Source organism: Calypte anna, chromosome 6 (genome assembly GCF_003957555.1).
Source record: "Calypte anna isolate BGI_N300 chromosome 6, bCalAnn1_v1.p, whole genome shotgun sequence".
Taxonomy (NCBI): Eukaryota; Metazoa; Chordata; class Aves; order Apodiformes; family Trochilidae; genus Calypte; species Calypte anna.
In genome coordinates this window covers 1,510,725-1,535,348 of record NC_044252.1, presented here as the reverse complement: position 1 = coordinate 1,535,348, position 24,624 = coordinate 1,510,725, and the positions used below count along the sequence as shown (strand labels likewise).

General features: G+C 42.0%; 1 protein-coding gene across 1 annotated transcript in view; it reads left to right on the top strand.

Moving 5' to 3' along the window:
* NDST2 (N-deacetylase and N-sulfotransferase 2) overlaps positions 1-24,624 on the top strand; it is a 111,827-nt gene that overhangs the window by 10,640 nt on the left and 76,563 nt on the right. The window contains exon 2 of the mRNA XM_030453049.1: positions 12,274-12,335. The gene's annotated coding sequence lies outside the window, so the exon portion shown is untranslated. The remainder of the gene's footprint in view (positions 1-12,273; positions 12,336-24,624) is intronic.

Below are 24,624 nucleotides of genomic sequence, written 5' to 3'. Positions count from 1 at the left end.
ATTAACCGGGTGACAGATGCTATCTATTGATCCCCCTCCCTGGTAAATAAAGGAGGGAGAATAAGGGAGAGAGAATTGGAAATAAAACTACACACCTTTAATGAAACAGTAATGATAAAAAGGAAAAATTGTTAACTCTATACAAATATTTGGAAAAATTATACCACATTCCTCCCCTTTCTCTCCCCAATAACTCTCACGTCACCACTGAGGCTGCAGGGCAGCCCTGGGAAAGTCCAGGCTGGAATCCTGGGGTCAGCAGCAACGGGGAGTTGGAGGCATGAACACACAGATTCAGGCTGGCAGGGATCAGGAGCACAGGCAGAGGAATGGACAGAATCCTCCCAGGATGCTGAAACAAACAGGAACAGGAGAAGAAGGATGAACCCTCATGATGTCCCTCAAATTTATACCAAGTATGATGTGGATGGGATGGAATACTCTGTTCAGTCAGTTCTGGTCACCTGTCTTGTGTGCTCCTTCCTAAAGGAAGGTTACAGGTGTGACCCCTTTACTCCCTTTCTCATTCCAGAGCCCAAGATGTTCCTCAGAACCCAGCAGTGCCCTTGGTTCTGCACACCCATTCTCTTGCCCTAACTATAAACATCAAGCCCTAGAAGCAGACACTGATTGAGGAACTTGCTGTTGATTTCAGCAAGCACAGCTACAAAAGACTTAGCAGTAGGCAGAATTACAGGACAGAAAATTCACTCTATGCTGGCCCAAACCAGGACAAGTGAAGGACCCTCATTCTTGCTGGGATGTTGGCTTTTACTACATTACCAGTAAGGATTTTCCAGGAGCTCAGAAACCAGTTTTGAAAGCCAGCATTACTTTGTTGTTATTGTTGTTGTTTCCCCCTCCCAAAGCCCAGCAGTCTGAAAATTTCAGATGGTTCTAAAATTTTCAAACTGGAATGTTAACTTTAACCAATACTGGGGGATTTTTTTTCAGCTGCTCTTTTTCTGAGAAATGGTGGTGGGGCTGGCAGGCCCCATGGTGGAGGTTACAAAGCAGTTGCCACCCAGTCGTGGTGTCTGACGTGGCATTTCTGTGAGAGCTTTTCCTCCTTGTGCTGTTTAAACAGCAAGTGCAGTGTTTTTCTCCTGTTACTATGAGGCCTGAAGTAGTTTACAGATACCAGACATGCTGCTATCTTGCTTTGGAGAAAGATGTTAGTTGTCAGGAGACCCAAAAGTCAGTTCCAATAAAAAGCTACATTTTCTAAAACAGTTTATTTCTGCTTAGAAGAGCTGCTCGTCCTATCACTTTGCATGAACTGTGCTTTGCACAATGGGACTTAACTTTCTTGTAAAGAGCAGCTTTTTATCTCAGGAACACTCATTGCATAGAGAGATGTGTGATGTCCATACATCTGAGGTCCTGTGAAGATTTCCAATCCTAAGGGATTCTGTTGTTTCCCAGCCTTCTGAGCTGTTCTTTCTGCTCCACGTCGTGCTGCCCATTGCAATTAAATAGCATGTGCTGGCTGGCCACTGGCTTTATGAAAAAACCCTCCCAACACAGGCATGCAAATGGGAAAAGAAGAAAATTTTATTCTCTTTGGGAGGTTTTTCTACTTCATTTTTTTTCCTTCCTTCCAGCGAGTAACCAAGGATAAATATTTACCAAACCACAGTGTGTGTTTTCAAAGTGTGTAATACTCATTACTTTTGCCTTGGAAAACTTGGAGCTTACTTTTCAGCAAGAGATACAAGTATTTAAAGTGTTTGTGAAAAGAGCTGAGTCAGCTTCAGCACTTGGCCACATAAATCAAAAGATGGTGGAAGAAGAGAGGCTTTTTCTGGTCTAGTACTTACAGTGTTTGCAGGATTTCTACTGTACTTTTAATCTTTATCTCCACACCTCAGGGGAAAAGCAGTCTTGCCATTTTTATTTTTTTTTAAAATATGTGGTTAAGAATGATGAGAATTGGTAACTTCATGAAGCAACATAGAGAATCTGTATACTGAGTGTCTTTTCCACCAGTGCAGGTAGGGAAATGAGTGAACAGGAGTGGTGTGCTGGAGCAGGCATCCTACAGGCTGATCCACCTACAGACTGATCCTCAGAGGAGATGGAAGAAGTTCTACCTTAAGGGAGATGAAGGCTACAGCTGCTGGAAAAAGATGCCTGATTCCAGGAAACAAATGGGCTTCATAGAAGTGGTTGGCATGCTGAGGTGCTTGGAGGTTTTGGGTGCTAATGAAATGGAAAATGTATCATGTGGAGGGTGCTGTGTCCATCAGCTTCTGTTGCCAAGGGGAAACGTTAGACAGGGAGCTGAGAGATGAGCAGGGAAGTATGGCACAGGGAACATCAGAAGGTTAGACTCTTAGCAGGTGAGAGAGATGGGCTTTGGAGAAGAAAAGATGAAATACCTAGGGTACAGGTAGCAAGAAGGAGATGCAAAGATTTGTACCACCTTGTACACCTTGGATGTACACCTTCCTCTTTTGTAGTGGAATTAATAATTTAAGATTTAACATGGAAATAGGAGACAGACACCCATGAAGGCACTCGTGTGGATGTGCACACGCATTCAGATATACTGAAGGTTCTGAAGGCACTCGTAAGATAGAACATGTCAGAATTAACTTTGCTTATACAACCTGAATGCATCCCCCTTAAAACAATTTCTGAGGTTAACATGGACCATGAAAATACAAGGGGGAAAAAAGAGTTTTCCCAATCTCATTCTTTTCATTCTACTGTCTATACATGCTTTATTGTAATTCCTGTAAGGAAGGAAGCAAGCATGCTGTAGATGGAGGGTATTTTTGGATCTGCTGGTATTAATTGAACTTTTGGAACCCAACTGTGGGTTAAGCAAGCAGTGTTTATGTATTAGTTCTTCTGATTAGTGTTAGAGAGCTGCATCTGCAATTTGTAGTACTAGAACTTGGGAGCTGAACTCTTACTGCATTCACTAGGAGATTTTTCCACAATCTTTGGGGAATAAGGAGCTGCAAAAAAAGCCATACCTTGAATTACTCCCTGTATTTTGTGCTTTGGTCTTCTGTGACAATAAAATGCTGGCCTAAACAACAGTGGAGCTTTGCTAGCCCATAGGGAGGAACACCCATAAATCTGAGGGCTTCCAGAGAAAAAGGCAGTGGGGAGGCTGAGGGCGGGAGGTCCTGTGAAGCAGCTTCATACAAAGCTCATGAGTCAGTCCTTTCCTTTTTCAGTCATCTCATCCAGCTGGGGTATTTTCTTCTCCCTTAGCAAGCCAGATCTTTTTGTATCCTGTTTCTATCTGTAACAAGCAGTGGCACAGGTGTTCTTCAAGCTGTGAAACTTAGAGCAAGGGAAGAGCAGCAGTTCCCACAGGTAGTAGGATAAATGATGATCAGAGTGAGAGGCATTGAGTTGGTGGTCACAAGCAGATGTATTTTCAAAACAGTCTTTGCCTCCCCTAAGTCATTATGTTTCTCTTTGACTTCTGTGCAAAAAAAGAAGTCATATTTAGATTATTATTGCTTCTGTCCCTCCTATTTTTTAAAAAAAGAATTAATTTGCTTCACATATTTGTGACCTGCAGTTCACAAGCAAAAAGAAAAAACAAATGTGTGTAGTTGGACTAAATACTGACACCCTATTAGGGAGCTGCTGTTTGTGACCCATCCAATGGTTAATTAATTATAAACTGTACCATTGTATTGCTGTTATGCCATGTTATCTTTTGATTGTGTGGAAACAGAGAAAGACTTGTCAGCAGGAGAAGATCTGAAAAGAAACTGTTTAAAGCAATCCCAAGCACCAAAATCCTGAGTATCTTTTTTCTCCTCTTCATTTGGCTTTATGCAGTTTCTTTGTCCTGAGCTCCATGCCCCTTTCTTATTGTGGTGTCAGGTCCTGGCCTCTGAGGAAGGCCTGGCTGGTCTGATGTGGTATCAGCTTTTAAATAGCTTTGGAAATTAGGGCATAATTAGGGCATACTCCCAGTTAGGACTGAGTGCTGCATGTTGGGATTGCACTGGTGGACAAGGAGCAGTGTGGTGAGGGATGCTGCTGCCTGGAGCTGAAGATACATAAAAGATGAATGCATATTAGCTGGTGCCTTCTCTTTGGTTTGGGGTTTTTAAAATCTATTTTCTATTTGCAAATTGACTCGGGATGTGTTAGGTGAGATTTTTTTGCTACCTCCCTGATGTGACATGAGACATATTAGAGAAAGGTTTTTGCATACAGGCTGATAGAAGAGAAGCCTTTTACTTCAGAAAAGTATCTAAACAGAAGAGCTAGATACCAAAGGCACTTTTGGGTAGCAGCTGTTCTGTAAGAGTGATGGCTGGTTTTCTAATGTACTGGAGAGAAATTAATACCACTGAAAAGTTACTTTTTCTGTATAGAAATGTCATATTCTCAGATCTGTCCTCTTAGCACCTGCTCAGTGTGCACAGTGCTTTATTGCTATCTATCTCCTCTCATCCCACCATTTTCCTTCCTATCTTGTCCTTTGTCCTCAATGCTGAAATTAGGATTTATCTGACACTGTTAAAACTAGGGATTCTGGATTTGGCATATTGAAGAATAAATTTGTGATTGGAATTGCTCATCCAATCTGAAATTTTGTCTGGTTTCCTGCCATTTCTTGGGTGCTGCTGTTGCAAGGATTGTGCCCCGTGTATTAATGCATGTGTGGCTGGAAAGGCTATCTGGAAGTGAGAGGCAGAAGCTGGTATTTTCTTTCCCAGAAACTAAATATAGTGAGTGTTAAACAGATGGCTGTGTTGTCACATAATAAATATTGGAAGAAAATTGAATTATATCCTGCCTGTTTGCTGACGACAGTTCCAGCCCCCATAGTAACAGCAGTAATAATAATAGGAGGATTTACAGTGTATTTAGTTTTTAATTCTCAAAGTGAGGTACCCAGGAAGGTCATGTAAGGAGATTTATATTTTTTTAATTTTTTAATGTGGGAAAGATCAAGTGATGTGCTTGGGGTCATCCAGCATGTCTGTGACTCTCTTGAAAGAGCATGCAGGTCCCCTTGACTTGCAGACAATACGTTTCCATTTTAAACCATGCTGACTTGAGCATTTTCTTCAGAACTTCACTGCCTGATTATTTTTTTTTCTCAATTCCAACCTAATTGTTCATTGTTAACTTGCCAAGAGGAGATAATAAAATCAGACTTGCATCCTGTCCCATGTACTTGACGAATGGGCTTGCTATGGAAAACCTTCACTGAAAGCCCTCTTGAGAGATTTGTTGTGAAGAGGAGAAGGTGGTGGATGCCAGAGAGATGATGAAGACTTAGCTGAAAGGAGAGGTTTTATTTATACAGCTGAGCTTTATCTTGTGATATTAATAACATACAGGCATTTCTTTTGGATAGAGGGTATGGATCCTGCAGTTAGCTAAGGTTGGTGTGCTGCTCATTCTAGCATGAGCCAGAAAATCCCATTTAGCTGTTTGCATACGTTACCTTATCTGTACTGGGAGGACTCTTGGTTTCTTCTGTAAATCATTCTGATGTTCCTAGGGTGAAAGCTGTGGGAGAGAGATAGGGGCTGAGGGCAAGAACCATAGTTGCTCACCCCAGGGCAAGAAGGTTGGAGAGCAGATCAGATCCATGGCAGTAGAGTTCACCCAGCCTATCCTCCACTCCCTTTTCTCAGGACTCTGCAAACGTGCTGGAAAGTTGAGGAGTTTATGAATTGTCTCAGTTACCCATTTCCTGCCAACCTTTACTGATATTTTTCTGTCCACTGACTGGAAGTAATTGTATCCCATGACAGAGGTGGAACTGGCACTTACCACCTCAGAATTTGCCTGGTGGGAGTAGCTTGGAGTGAGAGGGGTTGGTTAGTTGTTGTTTTTCTTTTAACCAGTTGGTGGGGAGAAAGCAGAGTCTGGGATTCCTCACTGCCTCCATAAAACATTGTCATCTACCCCAGCTTGAAGATAGATAAATAGCTTCCTGATCTCTTACATGCAGAGTTGCTCCTGTTGCCTGGCTACAAACATCAAGTGATTAGTAAGCTGTCATTAATGTAAAGTGAACAAAATAAGTTATAAAAGTGCCCAGTTACATGTTTTCCCCGTGTGCCCACCACGCAGGGTGGTACTTGGCTATTCTTGCTGCTTCAGGCTGTGCTTGGCTGTCATGCTTTCCAATCTACTGCAAGAACAACCTTCCTGCTATTTTCTGCCAGCTCTCTCTGTGGTTCCTTCCCTGTCCTTTGAAATAAACCCCTATCAGTTTTTCCTTGCATCATTTGTACCCGTCTGTAATCTGCTACCTTCTGTGTGTCTTTGATCAAATGCTGTCTTTCTCTTCTTGCCTTCTTTCAGTGTAAAAAGACAACATAAAACTGTATTTTTAGTTTCAGTGTGCTGCGTCGCTCTTCTTGGTAAATATATGAGCTGTGTGGCATAAAGGGGTGTTAAACATCACTACAAAAGCTCCTTGTTTTTTAACATCTCCCCAGGGTCTTGTAATGGATTTGTTAGGGCTCCGGGGAGATGTCCCTTTCTAACCTAGTTTCTGGTTCAGCTGTTCTCTCTTTTCCATCGTTTCCTGCAGTGTTTCCCATTTTCTGTATGAAAAATCCCCTCACTTCTGATGCCACTCTTTTTTGCATGTTTTTCTCAAGTGTGGATGAGAATGCCTGTGGCAGGCTGAGTAGCATTTCTTTAGTTAATCCTCTGTTTGTTAAACTCTGTGCACATATAGAAATGATGTACTTTAGCTTCAGGTGCAGTTTTTCTCTTTCCAGCTGTACTAGGAACACTCTGTGATGCTTTAGTTTTAAGGGTGAAGTAACTAAAGCAAATTTTAGTGAGCTGGACTGCAGTGACTGAGTTCTTAGCTTGTTGACAAATTGTTCACTTAAACCCTTCTTGTGTAGGTCTGTGGTATGAACTGCCAGAGAAGAAGGAATGGGAAGGGTGATACTGGCTTCCTAAATTCAAGACAGTGAAGAATGAAAGGTTTTTTTGGGTTTTTTTGGGGAACTGTTCCATGTTGTGTAGCCACCAGTATTTCTGTGCATGAGTGTTAGGTGCAGGTGCTGTTAACAGAAACAGCAATAAGAATATAGCTGAAACAAACTATAATGGTGCTTTCTCAGCTATTTGGTCACAAAATACAGCTTCCCATTTTTAACTCTAGGTGAGGATTTTAGGTCTTGCTGTAAATACTCTGTCAAAGATTTCAGAACTCACGTGGCACAAAGACATAGTCACAGCTCAGCAGTTTGGGCAGACCAAAAACCAGAGGGCAGAGTGATTTTCTATGACCCCACCACCACCCTTCCAAAGGGATGATAAAAGGAGAATAAGGACGAGAGGCTTAAAGTTGGAGAATTAAACAAAAAATTGGAAACAGAGATACTCTAACAGGGGAAAGGCAATAACATACGGGATAAAGAATAAAAATACAAATGTATACAAATGTTTAGGCAGCATATAGAGGGGATGCTGGTCTGCCTGGCCTTGATAGAGTATGGGCAGGAAAGGGGAGAGAATAGACCCCTCTGTGTTCCACCCCTCTCAGGGTCTGGAAGCCCTCCTTTCGTTCCTCGTCCTGAAACTGTGACAGACACAAAAGAAAAATGTCTATCTTCTTGTTGCTGACTTTCTTCCTTTGATACCATAGTTAATTTTGTTATAAAACCCAGTCTCCTTTTTGGCTTGCTTTGTGTCATTAAATGTGAAGCAAAACTGCAGAGTGCTGAGTTGAAAGGGACCTTCAAGATCGTGTGGTTCCAACCCCTCTGCACGGACAGGGACACCTCCCACCAGCCCAGGTTGCTCCAAGCCCCATCCAACCTGGCCTGAGACACTTCCAGGACTGGAGCACTCTGGCCAGAGTCTCACCAACTTCGTGGTGGAGATTTTCTTCTAAATGTCTTACCTAAATCTGCCCTCTTCCAGTCTAAAGCCACTCCTCCTTGCCCTATCACTTTATAAAAAGTCCAGCCCCAACTTTTCTGTAGCCCTATCAGGGCTACAGCACTGGAAGGTGCTCTGAGGTCTCTCTGGAGCCTTTTCCAGGATGAACAATCTTGTCTCAAGCAGAGCTGCCCCGTCCTCTGAGCACCTCCATGGCCTCCTGGGGTCACCCCAACAGCTCTGTGTCTTTTGGGTGTTGGGGGCTCCAGAACAGGACACAGCACTCCAAGCAGGGTCTCAGGAGAGCAGAGCTGTCAGAGGGGGAAGGTATGAATGCCTATTTCTTTCGTGTTTGTAGAAACTAAAGATGTTTCTATTTTCATATTTATTGCTAGCTTTTACTAAAATACTGCTCTCACTGCCTGGGTAAGCACAGCTTTTCTTTTAATTTCCTCCCTTCCGCTTGAAATAAGCTGACTTTTAATTTTCCTTTGAGTTTTGTTGTTGTTTAAGGTGAACATCTCATTCAGGCAAGACTTCTCAGCTGCACCAATGCTGAGCAGCACAGCCTGGCTAGGTAGTAGGCTTGTGGAAAAGAAGATCTGTTGTAGGTGCACCATGCCTTGTACATGAGTCAACGCTGCAAATTGTGGGTATAAAAATGTGCCTTACAACAGCAAAAAAGAAACAATCAGGATTGTTGAGGCTGGAGAAGAATTTAAATATTTTCAAGTGTACTGCAAAGAGAAGAAGAACAGTTTCCCCTCCGTGTTTAGGCAGGGTAGGACCAGAAGTAAAGAGCTGAAACTGCAGAATTGGAGGAGACTTCAAGAAAAACTTCCAACAGCAGAAGCATTGAGCAGGCTGCTTAGGGACCTTCTGGGTGCTCTGCCCTGGAAGATGTTAGCAGAGATAGCAGGCAAATGTGTTGGGATCTGATCCCACTTGAGAGAATTTCCTCCTGAGCCTGTTGGCTGTGATTTCAAGGGTGCTGAAATAGTTTCTGTGTAGTTTCCCTTTGGTTTTAAGCATATTTTTTGCCCTGGTGTAATGTTAATTGTATTTTCTTGAGGATTTTGCTTTCTGCTAAATACAGTTTCAATCAAGGTAAACTTAAACACATCAAAGGTGAAGATACTTTTTAAGGTAGTGCATGTTAATATATTCAATGTCAATATAATTTTTTTCTAAATGTCTTGTTTATTTTTTTACCCTATTGTTTTCACTGACATACAACATAAATTCTAACCGAGTAACTACAGGTAATTAATAGCCCATTATTAAAAACCTCCCTCTCTTGGTTTCTTTATTTCTTCACATTTTCCTTGTTGCTTTGGCCCCCAACCTGCCCAGCAGCTCTCCCTGCTAGGTTTTCCTAAACTAATCTACATTGTTCTTTGTATTCAGCCAAATTCACTGAAAGTTGCGATTTTATTGCAGGTTTTGCTTTCTTTTGTAACTATCTACTAACAACCTGCAAGGGAGTAGATGCTAATCTTTGAGAGCTCCACAAATGCCCTTCTTCCACGCTCAGAACTCATCAGTGATTCTTGTTTCTTCCTGCCAGTTTCCCACTTGTGACAGTACTTTGTTCTCCTTGCCTGAACAGTGACTTGAGTAGCCCTTTGTGAAGGACTTGACCAAATCTTTTGAGAAAGTTCCAAGAAACAATGTGTTCTTGTATTCCTTTACTCCACTGGGGCTTTTCCTAATCCCTGAAAGAATTCAGCTCCTTAACACATCCACCTTGTGTTCAATTCATCTTGTCCCCTCAGCTATGCAGAAGTTTTCAGTGTTCACATGCCCACAAGGATTCTCCTTCCCTCTGTACTTGGGAAGTCTTTGGGGTTATGCAGATTTCTCAGTTTGCAGAGTTTCAGGTTTACTTAACTACTCCAACGTGGTACTTTACAAAGGGGGGGTGCAGGACCAGCACCCTCTGAACATTTTTCCTTGCCCTATGTTCTTGCACAGTCCCATCCTTCTGTCCCTGTGCAGCTGCTGCATGGTACCACTGCAAGTATTTATGCAGTTGTACAGTGCCCTGAACGTGTGGATCTTACCTGGTAAGCTGAAGGTGTCAGCTTTGGTCCTTTCCTTCTTTGCACGAGGTAATTTAGCCTGAGAGTAGGAAATTCTCAACAGAAAATCACAGAAATAGTGCCAAGCAACAAGATGTTTGGCCAATGTTTGTCATTGTGTCTGACTGAGAAATGTATGTTTTTAACACCTTTATAACAGACTATTGTTTGGTTGTGTTTTTTTTTTTTTTAAACTGAGATGCTGGATGTTGAAGGTGAATCAGGTGTGGATGAAAACACTACCACAGAAGAAACAGAAATACTAGAAATAAAGAGAGACCCTGAATTTCAGTATTTCCCATTTGTGGGAAGGCCCTGAAGAGAATGCAGGCAAAAAATGACTTTAACCTGAAATGTGTTTGTATGTGAGTCAGGGGAAGAGTGAAACTGGAAAGCACTGGTGTTCTTCCTAGCACCAGAAGCCTTTGAGGTGGGTCACTGTGCAGCAGAAAAGTCAGTTTGCAGATGTGTCATGGCAGCAAAACCCAAATGAATAGGGGGTTGGGTTGTACAAATGGAAGAGAAGTTTCTTCTTGAAATGAACTTTCCAAGTGTGCAAGCCCAAACATCTTTGTTTCTAGACAGATGTAAACCAACTGCAGAGAACTGAGGGGAAAATTGACAGAAGAGGAGAAGAGAGCAAGGGACCAACAGGCAAACATGCCTACCTGGGCTCTGATAACTACACGGGTAGCTGAGAGAGGTGATAAGAGTCTACAAATATTTGAGAGGCACATACTTCAAAGCTAGAAACTAATTAATTTAGTGAGGTGAGAAGGGGCATAACTAGAAACAAGGGAATGAGATTATGAAATATATTAAAGTATGAAATAGGCTGCCCAAAGGAAGGGCTGGAAGAACAAATATATATGAACAAATATATAATATGTAAGACTTGTAGAAAGATTCAGGAAATAATCTAACATCAAAGACTCAGCTTTCTGATGAAAATAGATAGAATAATTTAGTAAGTCACTTTTTACCCATTTAATTTATGTTTGCTGTTGAGGTGTTAAGGCAAGTTGGCAGCCTCTCTTCACTCCTTAATTTTGCCTCCCTAATGCTTCCTGTCAATTCAAGTCTACATTATTGCTGACTGATCTCAGACTCTGTCTTTCTTCAGAGAACTGTTTGAAAAAGGAACAGTTGGGCAAACATTGTAAAAAGATATGAGGGGAGAAGAAAGGTAAGTAAGCTTTGGGAATGACTTGCAAGAATATTTTCTTCCTACCTTCTGCCTAAATGTTGAACCTGCCAGTAAATGGGAGCAAAGGAGTGCTGGATGGAGAAGTCTTGTTGCACTGTTCTGTTCCTGTTTGCACAGAGGTGAACAATGGTGAGGGAGCTCCCAGACTGTGAGCTCTCTTTGTGTTATGGGTGGTCAGCCTGTGATTGAGGGCATGGTAAGAACAGGAGCAAAACCGTTTTAGCGTAGAGGGAGGCAGTGGAGAGTTTTTTCCTTCATGAACCAAAGCTCATCTGAAACTGCAGCCAGAAAATCAGGTGGACTGCATCTGAGAGAGGATGGAGAGCAGCCCTAAGCTTCTCTTTTTGGCTTGTGTGAACAGTGAAAGGTGGTCAGGGTGACTGCTACTCTTGGTGGCTTCCTCTTTGGGTGGGTGTCAGGTGCCAGGAGGAGCCTGGAGGAGTCACTGGCTTTGGAGAGGAAGGACGTGGCTCTGCTTGGCATTTGCTGGCTGGCTCCTCTTGCCTGGAAGGCAGCCCTGGGATTTATTTGAGCAGATTATTTGAAGAATTTGGGAAGTGTACCCGTTTTGGGGCTTTCCTTTGCAAAGGAAAAAAATCCTCAACCTTTCAAGCAGCACCAAGGGAAAGTGGATTTATGCTGCTGCTTCACGTGTTCTCTGCATGCACTCTGTACTTTGCAGAGCTGCTGTCAGAGCTCCTGTATTCAGGGCTGCATCTCAGGCTGTGTTTCAACTTTTTCATCATGAAGAAAGGGCTTTGTGAGAGATTTAAAGCCAAGTTCTCAGAGCTGTGATACTTACACTCATGGAAGTTGCATCTCTGAATGGTGGAATGTCAGCTCTTAAAACAAGCAAGGAGTTTCTTAGCATATTCTTCCCCTTTGTGCCTTTCCTGTTATATTGTGGATGAGTTTCAGTGATTAAGAAATATTGTCTTCACTCTCACTTGCTGTGTTTTTAAGGATACACAGTAGTGTGCACTGCCTTGCTGAATGGTGTTTAGAACAAAGTGACTGTGTGCTTGGCCTTCTGCAGTGATCTTCATACTTGTACCAAATGAAGTACTCTTTGATCTCTCTTTGCTGTGTGTCTCTAATCCAGACTCATTCTACTCTTTTTTTTTTTCCTCCCCCCAGCTGGAGGGTGTGCTTGTTGGCTTTACTCTTCCTGGCTTCTGAACAAAGGTGCTGCTGAAAAGGTGAGTACTTAACTTCCATCCTCTTTGATGTAGATTTACTTTCAGAGGAACTGATAAATATAGACTTGCCAAACCTGTCACCTTAAACCCTATCTAGCATTGCAATGGAGAAAATCTCATCTACCAGCTTATAAAATCCTGAGCATCAGCCATCCAATGCACTGCTCAATTCTGGTTTGGTGTAAATTGCATAGCATTCTGCAGCACTGCAGGTTGACTGAAAGGGGGGCATGGTTCATTCCTTGGACAGGTCTGAATTCAGAGCTAGAGAAATCTCTGACACCCTGAAAATAAAAAGTAATAAAACCAAAATTCCTGCCCAGTGACCAGCCTGGGAAAGGATGGCTGAGAGGAGTGCATGACAACCCATCTCCTTCACAGCTGTGTGAATTCTTCATCAAATCTAATGTCTGTCACATCATCTGTCTTCTGAAAGTAGCTGAGGTGCCTGAGCATTATCTGAGAGAAAAAAGCAAATAGGCTTTTATCAGATTGAGAATGCTACTTATGAGATGGGGGATAAGTTTAATGATGCTGCCCTGCTGTGAGTGCTTAAGCAGGGATTTCTCAAAACCTTTCCCTTCAGTCCGTGAAATGCTGAGTGTGCCAGGCATGCAGAGCTGCCTTTTTTGGGGTGGTGGTGGTGTCATTTTACAAGTCCTTCCACTTGGCAAAGAATAGAGTCAAACAACAGAGGATTAGCACAGAAGGGAACTTTTAAGACCATCCAGTGCTTTATGGTTGAGCAATAATGTTTGTATTTTGTCTGTATGCAAACAAAAATTTGTAGGAGAGCTTTAGTGCTTTAAGGAAGGGCAGATGAAAGGCAGTCTGTGGTACTGTAAAGTCTGTACTGGTCTGTCCATTAGCCAGCAGAAATGGGGATGTCATGCATAAGGTTTGAAGATGGGTCTTCAGGACCTTCTGTAGAACTTGTCAGATGCTGTGTGGTTATTTCTTCTGCAGACATTTTTTTATTCATGTTCTGAGTTTAAAAATACTGGTGTTATCTCTATATATGTGTGTGTGTGTGTATATATATATATATATATATATATAAAACCACTCTGGGTTAACTCATTAGCTTAATATTTTCAGAATCAAATGGAGTAATGGGTAAAACATTCTAGAAACTTTGCACTAGTAGCCTAAAAAAGATTTTTATGTACAAGAAAGTATCTAAATATGTTGACTTTATGAAGGGAAATATCTTTGAATGTTTAAGTTTAAAAGCAAAAAATAAATATTCCATTAGAAAGCTGGACTTTTTATACTTGCTAAAACTTGGACATATTGAGATAGATAGATTTACCTTTTGTCAGTTCCTGTTTGCTCTAGTAAATGTTTTAATAATTGCTGTATCATATTAGGAGAAGTGGGATTACTGTGTATCTGTTTAATAAAGTATTTAAATTACCTAAAAATCATGCTTCAAGTATTGCCTTGTAAGAAGCTGTTAAAGACATCTTAGGAGAGCTATGGGTAATTGTTGAAAGGAGGGTTTGGAAGAGGCCCTCTCCTGTAATACTCAGAGTATTTTCACAATACTCCTTGTGATAGGTCTGATCTGGAACCTCTTCAACCTGTCTCAGAGTTTGTCTGTTCATGTCAGAATTCCATATTAATGTGCCACTATTGTATCACAGTCATGTTTCTACCTTTATAGGAACATATCATGGAGCTTAGTGTCCAAAACATGCTACACTTGTAGATTTTCTTTTTATAAATAGTAGTTTAGGTTTTTTGCTTGTTTAGGTTTTGAGTTATTAAAAAAATAACTTTGGTTTCTTCAAAGATGTCTACTAAATATATATATTTAAATCATGGAAGGCAAAACAAGATTCTTTTCATGTTTTTGTGCATAGAGAAATACCTCTGGTAGATCAAGATCTTGTTCTGGGATTCTCATCTCTATGACATCTATGAGAAAAAAACCTTTTTCACTAAGGACACTTAAAATCTCTTGCCAGAAGTGCACTAGAATAAGCAGTCTGCTGCCTACAGCTCAACAACTAGTTGTGTGTGTCAGAAGTGTGTCCCTGACTGACATCTGGCACTTCACTATGAAGTGAATGAATAGTTTCCAGTTGTGGTTGTCATATTTCTTCTGGCAGGAAGGAGTGAGGAGTGAGGAATCCAATGCACAGAAAGGTTTGTGAGCAAGCAAGGAGAAGGCTTAATAGTGAGAGGTGACAGATGTGAGGATCTGGCCTGGAAGAAGTTACAGTTATGAGGCTGTAATTTTATTAAATAATCATAAAGAATGATTCTCTGTACCTGGGGGGTTGTAAAGGAGAATAATTTCCAATAAGGTTTAGTTCAGCAATTACCATAGTACTCCTGAGGCTAAGAATCTTCAGTCTTTTTACCACTGGCAGCTAAATCACGTGAGACTCAGTGGTACAGCTGAGTTGGAAGTAGCATTTTGGTTTGTTTTTTTTTCTCTAAAACTTGCTGTTGTAGGCAAGGTCCTAGAAGCAAACATAATTCTGTGTAGAAAAGTTCTAGGGCAGTTGCTGAGGCTACTTGTGTTTTTGTGGTTGTCTTCTAGCAGGCGTGGATTCCTTAAAAAGCAGAAAAGCAAACCAAACCACAAGCAAAAACCAAACCAGATCCCTCAAACAAACTCCCTTAAATTTCTTGCAAAATGTAATACTTTTATAAGGGATCTGAATCAAGTTTCTTCTTTCCTCTTGTCATTTCTCACCCTTTAAAGGGGAGTTCCTGTATGTCTTCTGTCATCTCTGTGTAACTGGCTGAGCTGCAGACATGCAGTAACTTCATGCCTCTAACAGGAGTGGTGTATTCATACACAAGTCACATCTGGTTAATCAGACAGCAGAAATACAAAATATTTCTTCCTTTGGAATATTGTTGGACTTAGCAATGTCATTTTATGTACTGAAAGGAGCCAGTGGCTCATCCCTGGTGTTCTGTGTTACCCGTTTCTTTGTGCTCCCATTTGTGGTGGTGGGGGAAGGCTTGAAAACCTCCTCTGATAAACATGGAATCTGTAGAGGGATCTTTGGAGTCCTGACATTACCCTACTGTGTGCTGCCCTTCATTTTCCAGCCTGACATCTCCCTCTCCAGTCAGCAGTAGCATCCTCCTGGTTGGCTTCTGTGGATGTGAGCACACGGGGTGGATATTGCCTTGAATTTGGTGTCTCTCCCAGGCTGGCAGGATTGTTCCCAGCTGGCAGTGACTCACAGTAGCCGAGCTGCTGTCTCAGAGTTCAAGTTAATGGAATTTGCAGTTCAGTTTCCCTTAGATTGTCTGGCAGAGATGGAATTTCCCATGAACTAGGCATAGTTGGAGAGATCCCACAACACAGAAGCTTTGAACGTGTGTTGGGCCTGAAAAATTGCTGAGAAGTGCTGTCCTTTCTCAGGCCTCCCTGCACTTGTGCTTTCAGGTGTTTCATTTTGTTCTGTCTGAATTGTCACACCAAGCCTCTTGCTGAACAGCTCCAGTTCCCAGAAATGTGTTTTTAAAAAGTGATAAACAGATGTCCCATGATTGTCATTCTTTCTCTACATGGATGGCAAACATCATTTGGATTTTGAGGTTCTGCTCTCTCAGCAGGGTAACTGCTTTGTTTATGCCAAAGTAAAGGGCCACAAACATCATCACTGCAATGAACTGATAGAATGAATGTGTTTACTGAGCAGTAATTTACATTTCATTCTGTCTTTTTTTTGCTACTTGTTCATTTTAACCAAACAGGTTGTCTTTGCTCCTTATGTTAATGTGAAGGGATATCTGAAATAGCAGGGGGGTGCCAGAGAGAATGTGGGGACCTGGGGTTATGTGTTGGTTTTGACTGTTCTGGAAGTGTCTGACTCCTCTGGAGAGCTTGCTGGACTCTGACAGAGCTGTGTTTGGACATCAGCAGCATTGAGTGCTGGCTCCTGAACAGCTCAAAACCAGCAGGATGCTTTGGATTTAATTTCTTTGAAGACAACTGAAGTGACTGAGAATCACTGGCATTTCCCAAAATAAATCAGACTTCTGAAGCTTCTTTGCTTTGTTAGTGCTCAGAATACTGGCTAGCCCACATCTGTGTCTCAGTTACAGTGCATGCAGTGGCTTGTTCCCTCCCTTCTTGCTGTCATTTGCACCTGTGAACCTGGCTATCTGCATGAAAAGTATCCTCCAGTTCAAGTGCTCTTTGAAAATACATGAAAGGCAAAGAAAATAGCAAGTGTCTGCTACCCAATGTTGTCTTTTTCATGTTGTCATTAATATATAAACAAAACTTTAAAAATCCAGAGTAAGAAGATGGTATTTAGTTCACTGATCATATAAGCACAATTTTGATTTTTGCATATATTAAGCAAGAGCAGCCTGAGAAGATTAAGGGCATCTGTGTTTCAGATTCCAGGTGTGTTTTTCCAGCTAGAACCATAAAAATTTTCTGTCTTTTTCAGTGGAATCACAGGGGATGAAACTCCTTCTTTTCCACACTGAGACTGATGTGCCACATTGACAGCTGCCCAGGAAGCTTCTCAGGTTCTCTGATGTCAGTCTCTTGTAAAGATCCAGAGATGCTGTGTTTCTTCAACCTTTAATGCCTGTTGGTCAACTTGACAGATTTGAAATATTCTTAAACATACAAATCATTGTGTGAGGTTATTAGCTGAGTCTGTGCTTCTTGTCAGCCTAAGAGAGCACTCTTTCTGACTACTTGATGCATCAGGGACTTCTTTCCTGCAAGGAGTATTTCTGCTGTGATAGCTGGCAAAATTGACCTTGTCCCCAGTTTCCCAGGTCTTCTTCCCATACACTGGAGAAGTTCAGTGTTCTGTTTTTTCTAAGATCCTTCCTGCTAAGAGGATCAATGAAATTTATGTCCAAGCTTGAAAGTAATCAGTCTCAGGGCTACCAGGGACAATGCTTATGATGACCCTTGTGGCTTCCTTTTCTCTGTGGATACAAAGGGTTCATTTCAGTGTCTGGTAAAATCAGTTTTTACTGATGATACATCCACCATGACAAGAAAATGAAGTGTTCAATCTCATCATAAGAGGTCCCTCTGGCTTTTGCTGCCTGCATTGTAACTTCAGTAGCTGAATTTGGGGTGGACCAGTGGGTTGCTTTCTAAGGAAGTGGAGGTGAGGAGCAGCAGCAACATGAAGGGTGTGGGTGAATCACAGTGATGTAGTGAGGGGACAAAAAAATGGAATGATGAAAGGCAAAGCATCCCTTGAAAGGAGCTTCTGGAAAGCAGAGAGAGAGAATGTGTGTGTGGTGAGAGGGAGTTGTCTCCAAAAGCTGTTTGTTCCCTGGAGGCTCCCCTGTGCTGTAATTGAGTCAACGTGTCCAAGTGGAGTGTGTGGCAAGCTCTGGGAAGGGGAAAAACTGCTTCTTGTGCACAGGCAGGGCTTGGATGGGCCCCTTATTACAGCAATAAGAAGCATTCTGCTTTTGCATGGCTGAAGCCACAACACAGCCAAGTAGCTGTCCAGGCAAGCTCTGTAGCTGCTGTTTCTCTAAGAATTGCTGTAAAGCTCTGCTTGGTTGGGGATGAAGAAAAATTGGCTCTGACCTTGATTCTGGTGCAGATGTTAATGAAAATGATGAGCAGAAGGGGAGATGACTGAATGTGCCATTGAGGTGATGCAGGTGGCAAGGCATCCCTTCATTTATCTCTGAACCTCAAAGAAACAAATGTGCTTATGTTTCTGATGTCAGTGTAATATTTGGGGGAAAAAGGGACCTTACTGTCTGATTTCTGTTATTAAATGGATGAGAAAAGGGTTATTGCAGTGCTTTGTCCTGGAGGATAGTTGCAGCCTTTGGCTGTGTGACTTTGTGCATGATGCTGCACTAACAGCTCTCTCCTTGGCCAGAGCTCATTGCAGGGTTGTAGGAATTCATATGAAAATATTGAAAATCCTTTAAAGGCAACGTTGCTGTGCTAACAAGCTCATTTTGTCTTGATTGTTTTTAACATATACTCTTTACCTTTGGCACTTTCCTATTTTATGAATCGTGCTTACTGCCATAATTTGATGTTCTGATTGTTTCCATAGTGACAGCAATGGCAGAAACCTGCAAAAGGAAGGTGAAAACGTTGTAGTTTCAAGATAAACTGTTTTCCAGAGGAATGGCTTGAGGGGGTGGGAATGCAGTAGATTTTTCCAAGTGGGGACTGAATATTTAGCTGTACCTTACTTGGAGGTCAGAGAGAAAAGGCAGCAGGATAGAAGGATTGGTTTGGTGTTTTGGCATTTGTTTCTGTGGGGAAACAGTGAACAGCCTAGAGAACAGGAGATGTTTTCAGCAATCCGTCTCCTTTCTTGCTGCTCCAAAAGGTGATGGGATATCAAAATGCAGAAAAATGCAGTGTACAAATTATCTTCACAGAAGAGGTGGAAGTTAACATGCCCGTGAGGCAATGTGTTAACATACCTTTGTTTCATAATTTCTCTGTTCCAAATTAGTAACCTAAATGTAGGAAGCTTCCAGCATTAGAAATCAAACACTCACAAAGCCATTAGTGAGAGCTTCAGCCTGTTGGGTTTTTTTTTTTCCTCTCTAGCAAAAATTAACTGTGTGGTTTTATTTTCTGGGAAGCAAGGCTTGATCCCCGTTCTGTACCCATCACACTGGGTGTGCCTGTCACTAAGGTACCTTGAGAGAAGGCAGGGGCTTGATGAGAGTCCATGCTGCAACAGAGAGAGGGCTGTTTTAGAGCATTTTGTAGGAGAGAGAAGCCTCCCTATCCTTTTGAAGTAGGTGCTGATGCTTCTGCCTTGAACCACTTGCCCGAATTCTATCAGCATTCCTTCTATCAGCACAGGCATGTGGGAGGAGAGAATGCTTATAAATCAGGCCAAATGTTTCTTTTTGGGGACCTGACTGTTTTCTCGGAAGCATTTGATAGCTTTCAAAGTGTGTTTTCCCTCCCCAGTGCCTGGGACCTAGGGTTGGGACCTTGTCCCAGGTAGTTGTGCTGAGGAAAGGTGAAGTCAGGCTGTGCTGCCCATCCCCTGCACAGCTCCAGCCCTGGGGAAATCAAGCAGGCTGGTGGTAAGACACAGGTGCTCCACTCCAATTTAACACATTGTTAAATTCACATCTCTCATGCCTTCCAGCCAAAATATGGCAGCGTACTGTAAACTGAATTTGTGTTCTAGCTTATTACACTGGGGGTGAGGAGCTGGCAGCTGGGAACTTGTGTTGCCTTGAAAGTTGCAGAAGTTACTTGTCAGTGCCCGAGGCCTCTTTGGTCATATATGCATTGGTACCCCAGCTGGTTTTTCCATTATTTTGGTATCTTGGGAGTGGAGGTGCATGAAAATATGTCCTTCATGGTCCTTCTTTATATTTTTCTGCAAAGTTTTGGTCAGCTGGCACGCTGAAAAGTGTTTTGATTCTGGATTTCCCTTCACTCTACAGAAAGGGAAGTTTCTCTGTCTTGTACCAGCTGGGATCATTGTGTGTAAAACTGGAGAGTGGTTTAGAAATCGTGGGAGCAGTGAGTTGTAGCAGCAAGGCTGATGTAAGTTGTGCCATCTGTTCTAAATACTGTCCTCTTATTTGCAGGATGATACAGAATTAAATGAAAACAGTTTCTTCTTGAGAGACAGGTTCATTTATAGATAGTTAAGCTGCTGAGATGCTGACTTAGTGGGAAAGTAAGAAGATTGGTTAGGATGTGTTCTCTCCAATCACCCCCACCCCCAAAAAAAACCCCAAATCCCTAAATCCACAAGTTTTGCATTATTTACATTGATGGACCTTTAAGTAGTGTCCTGGGTCCCAAACATATGTTGGACACCACTTGTATTTCAGTTGCATTCTGAAATGTAGACAGAAACAGACTTTTAGACATGCCTCTGTCACGTGAAACTGGGATCTGGTTTCTTCATCTGTAAAACTCATTTATTTGCAGCTTTTTCTGATCCCCCTTAGAATGAAGGGGTGGTGATTTGGGGGGTTGCACTGGTAATGACAGCAATTATTGCTGATTCATTGCCACTGACCCCCCTGCTGCTTGGTATTTGGCTTGCAGAATCTTTGTAGCTGTTAAATCTCATAGGAAATAGGTAAAATCCAAGAGGAAATTGGGAACTAAAAAAACCCCACCCGACTATTCACATGTAAATTTACCTATTAGAGCCATCGACTGTGTCGATTTGAATAACATTAAATTCATTTCTTGAAGTAGAACTTCCCCTTAAATCACAGAAAAACATCTGCTAAGAAGAAAGCATTTCCTACAGGTCTTTTGCTTCTGGTTGCAACAGAGGCAGCTGCCTGCTTTATATGCAATGAACACAGCTAATTGTGCCCTTGTAAACTTCTCAGTTTAGAGGAACGTGTATTTATTCACATGAAAATGTGGATGTGAAACGGTGGAAACTTTTCCTGCAGATACAAAATTCTCTTATAAAAGCTCTTCCCTCGCTGGTTTGGTAGCTTTTCACCTCCGTATGTATAATTAATGTTTAGTGCTATTGCCAGAGTTTGGATAACAGGTTTTTATGATAAAATTCTCTGCATTGAGCCCATCTCTCCCCTTTTGGGTGGTGTGTCTGCAGTGGATTCTACTGGTTTCTGCCGTGGCTTTTTTTACTGATGGGTTGTGTCATTAGGTCAGCTCAGTCTGTGTTCTCTGGCCACATCATTCCTACCTTGTAATGACTGATACTGACAGTAGCTCAGAGATATTTCAGCCATGGCTGTCAATTAAAATCAAAATGCTTTGGGGCTCCAGAATTTATTGTGAAATCTGGATATTTATTTTTTTTTGCATGCTTTCTAGTTTTTTTTACTCTTTTTTTTATCCCCGGAAACCATTTTAATGTGTGCTTTGAAAGATTCATGTGTAGTGGTTTTATGTTTTTGTCCTCTGAATCTTTATAATTGAGTATCTGTATTTTTTGCTTGTTCTTTCTCACTTCTGCATTTCAGCCAGGTAAAAATATGAGGGTTTTTCCTGTGATTCTCCTAAGTGTAAATTTGTAGTTCTCTTGCCATGTTTATTAGAAACTCTTATTTTATGTACCTGGGATGAAACTGGGAATGTCAAGCCAAAAGCTAACTCTGTCTTTCCCACAGTAGGATGAACTTTTGACATTGACAGGAGCTGCAAAGCTGTTCACTAACAAATGGATAAATTAGTTCTGTGATGGCAAGTGATTTCTGGACATGAAATCAAAATAGGTGTTTATTTCTCAGACAGTGATGATAAGTTAATGAGCTGTTTAAACCCAGAAGTAAAAATTTATTAAAAAAAAAAAAAAAAAATCTCATGTAGAGCTTCAGAAGTGTAGAGAGCTGGAGAGAGCTGCCTTTTTTCCCCCATGGTATTCAGTGGGGATGTTGTTGATGGAGTTGAGTCTTTTGCCCTGTCAACTTGATAAATGCCCTCTTTCCCCTTCTGTGGTGTCATTATTCTGGGGTGAAGGCTCCTGATTTATATGAAATACGAGGGCTTTGAGGACCAGAGAAGCATCTCAGTGAACAGTGACTCGTGTGGATGTCAAGCGTGGCTGTTGTCCTGCCAGTCCCCTGCACTGCTCTGGATTTTAACTGGGGGTTTTGGCTGTTGTGTGAGTTTAGGGCATCGTATCAGTCTTTGTCAGTGCCTGTGGGTATGGAGTAGCTGACTGAGTTTGCCCCAAGGCTGTGAGCAGGAACAGGATTTGCTCTCCACTGTTTCCACATGTCAGGCTGGGGCTGCTCTCTCTCTGTTGTGTTAAAACATCCCTCAAGCATCTTCTCTTAGACACTTTAAATTCTGCCTCAATCTTGGCAGTCGTGCTGGTTGGTGGATGGATACTCAAGTGAAAACTTGGCATATTCGCTAAGTTTTAATGTATTTATTTCCTTTGTTAATGTAGAAGAGGCTTGCTGATTTCCCTGTTTTAATGTGGTACTTCAGGGAATAGCAGTGAAGTGTTCTGCTGCTAAATCATAACACTCTTACAGTGCAGTCACTTCTCATGTTAATTTTCTTGGTAGGCATGACAAGGTTTTCCAAGCAGGCATCTACTTGAAAAAAAGTGAATTTAGTTCTGGGTTCACAGCTCTGGCAGCAGAAACTCCTTTTTTCCCCAAGCAGATGCCCTATGGGATGCTGTGAGGTGCCATTGCTGTCACACTGGTGAGGTTCACCTCTGGTTCAGGTTCACCAACATTTCCTTCCTCTTGTAAAGCTGCTGCCAGTTGAGCTGGTAGCTTTTTTTAATGCCAGAGCTGCATGGAGACCACCAAACTTGATCAGAACCAAAGTCAGCTTCGTTCTCAGCCAGCCTGGAGCTCTTGCTGTGTCCCAGCTTTTGTTACTGGCTGACAGGCACACATGGTGGGCAGGCTTTTGAATGTTGGCTGTACAGTGCTGTTCATTCTTCATTTGGGAAGCTGGGTAAGACCTTGATTCCTGTGGGCATGCTTCTCACTTCAGTACCTCTCCCTAGGGTGCCTTTTGAGATGCCAGCTCTATCCAATTCATTGTAGATTCCTTTCCAAAATGCATATCTTGTTGGTGGGGCACATCCACATCCCCTCTGGTGGCTGCAGGAAAACACACAGTGGGACAGTGGGGTTGGAGGGCTTTTGGGCACATTTCTGATTCTTGGGGACATTGTCAGTGTCTTCTTCCCTAAAGCATGCTGCTAGAATGGATTTGGGAAAGCTCTTCATTTCTGTGGGTCTAGTTTTTTGGGTCACAGGGAGACAAGTGGGTGATGTTATTAGATGGCAAGTCTTTGAAGTACGTTAGAATCATCTTCAGGAAAAAGAAAATCCCTTCTCAGAGGTACTGATAAACAACAATGCTTTCCAGCCTTGGAGAGGATCAAGGTGAAACTCAGTGAACAGCAAGAGCAGAGAAGATGATCCTGCTTTGTGACAAGTGGCAAAAATACCTTCTTTTCTTCCTGTGCTTCTGTAACAAAGCACAATAACAAAGTACTCTGAGATTGTTCTATGAAAGGAACGTAAAAACCTTTTATTGTTAAATATCTTCATCTTAATAGATGTGGGTGGAATGTATTTTGAAAGTGATGGAAATATCTCTTCGGAATTCTGAATTAGTAAGTGGAAAGAACTGAATTAATCTGTGTGGATGAATTTGAGAGCGTTCATTTGCTTAGTTAGACCCAGAGGAGGCCAACATCTTCCAACTGATGTGTGTCACTCCCAGATTAGTTGGCTTTGGCTGGGGAAGAAGGAGACTGGAGCAGCCCCATTTCTCTTGTTAAATTCTTTGGGAAAGAAGGAGACCCCCTTTTCACCCCTTCATCTCAAGTATATTTCCAAAGGTAAATATGCCTTCACCTAAAGAAAAGGCTGACTTGGGAAGATGAGTTGGAGAGCAATAGAAAGTGGCTACAGAAGAAAAGCAGCTGTAGGATTCTTCTCTCTAAGGCTCCCTTTTGGTTTTTTCCAAGATTCAGAGTGTGAGAAGACAAAGGAGAAAGAGCAGGAAAGTATTTTTCAAAAGCAAAAATATATTCACATGGCTTTGGAATGGCTGGTGGTGGATAGAGGCTAGGGTTCATGTGTATTAACATGTCCTATGGGTTGCAGTGTCACGAATGTTGAATGAAGACTTACATTGCAGACTGAAAGCTGAATGTATGTACAAAATTCAAATGAGAACACTGAAGAGAAATGGGCAGGGTGTTTTTTTTTAAAACTATGATTTTTCAGCATCTTTGCTGATACACAAGGACCACTGGAAGAACTCAAAACAGCTCTGCAGCTCACTTTTAACAAAAAACTGACTGTTTAGATAAGGCTGTGAAGAAAACACCCTGCAACAGCATGTCCCAGATGCAACAGGAAACTGAGGACAAACTCATAATGGAGAGGTGGTGGGTTTGGGTGGGGGAGGGAGATTTAAATGTGTCCTTCAGGACAGAAGCTGTGTAAAGAATTGAGAAAGAAATAAGATGGCAGCGGCAGCAGCCAGGATTTGCAGAGCTTTTCAGTCTTTTGTTTGGTTATCTTGCATAAGTGCTTTAGCCAGGGACTCTTTCAGTAGCTGCATGGGGCCAGCTTGGAACACAAACGTGCATGAATCCAAATGTAATGTCCCTGTTGTGCACATTCTGGCTGTGACAGCTCAAGTTATGAATGCAAAATAGTAGGGGAAGAAAAAAAAAAAAAAAAAAAAAAAAAGAAGTTCAGAAGATGACCAGGCCTGAAATGTTAAGAACTGAGCCGAGGTGCTCCCTGCATTTTAAGTCTCACCACTTCCAGGCTTCATTTTGGTGTGCCTTGGAAAAGCAGCAGTACCCCCTTCCTCTGCCTGTCTGAGAGATTCAGCTGA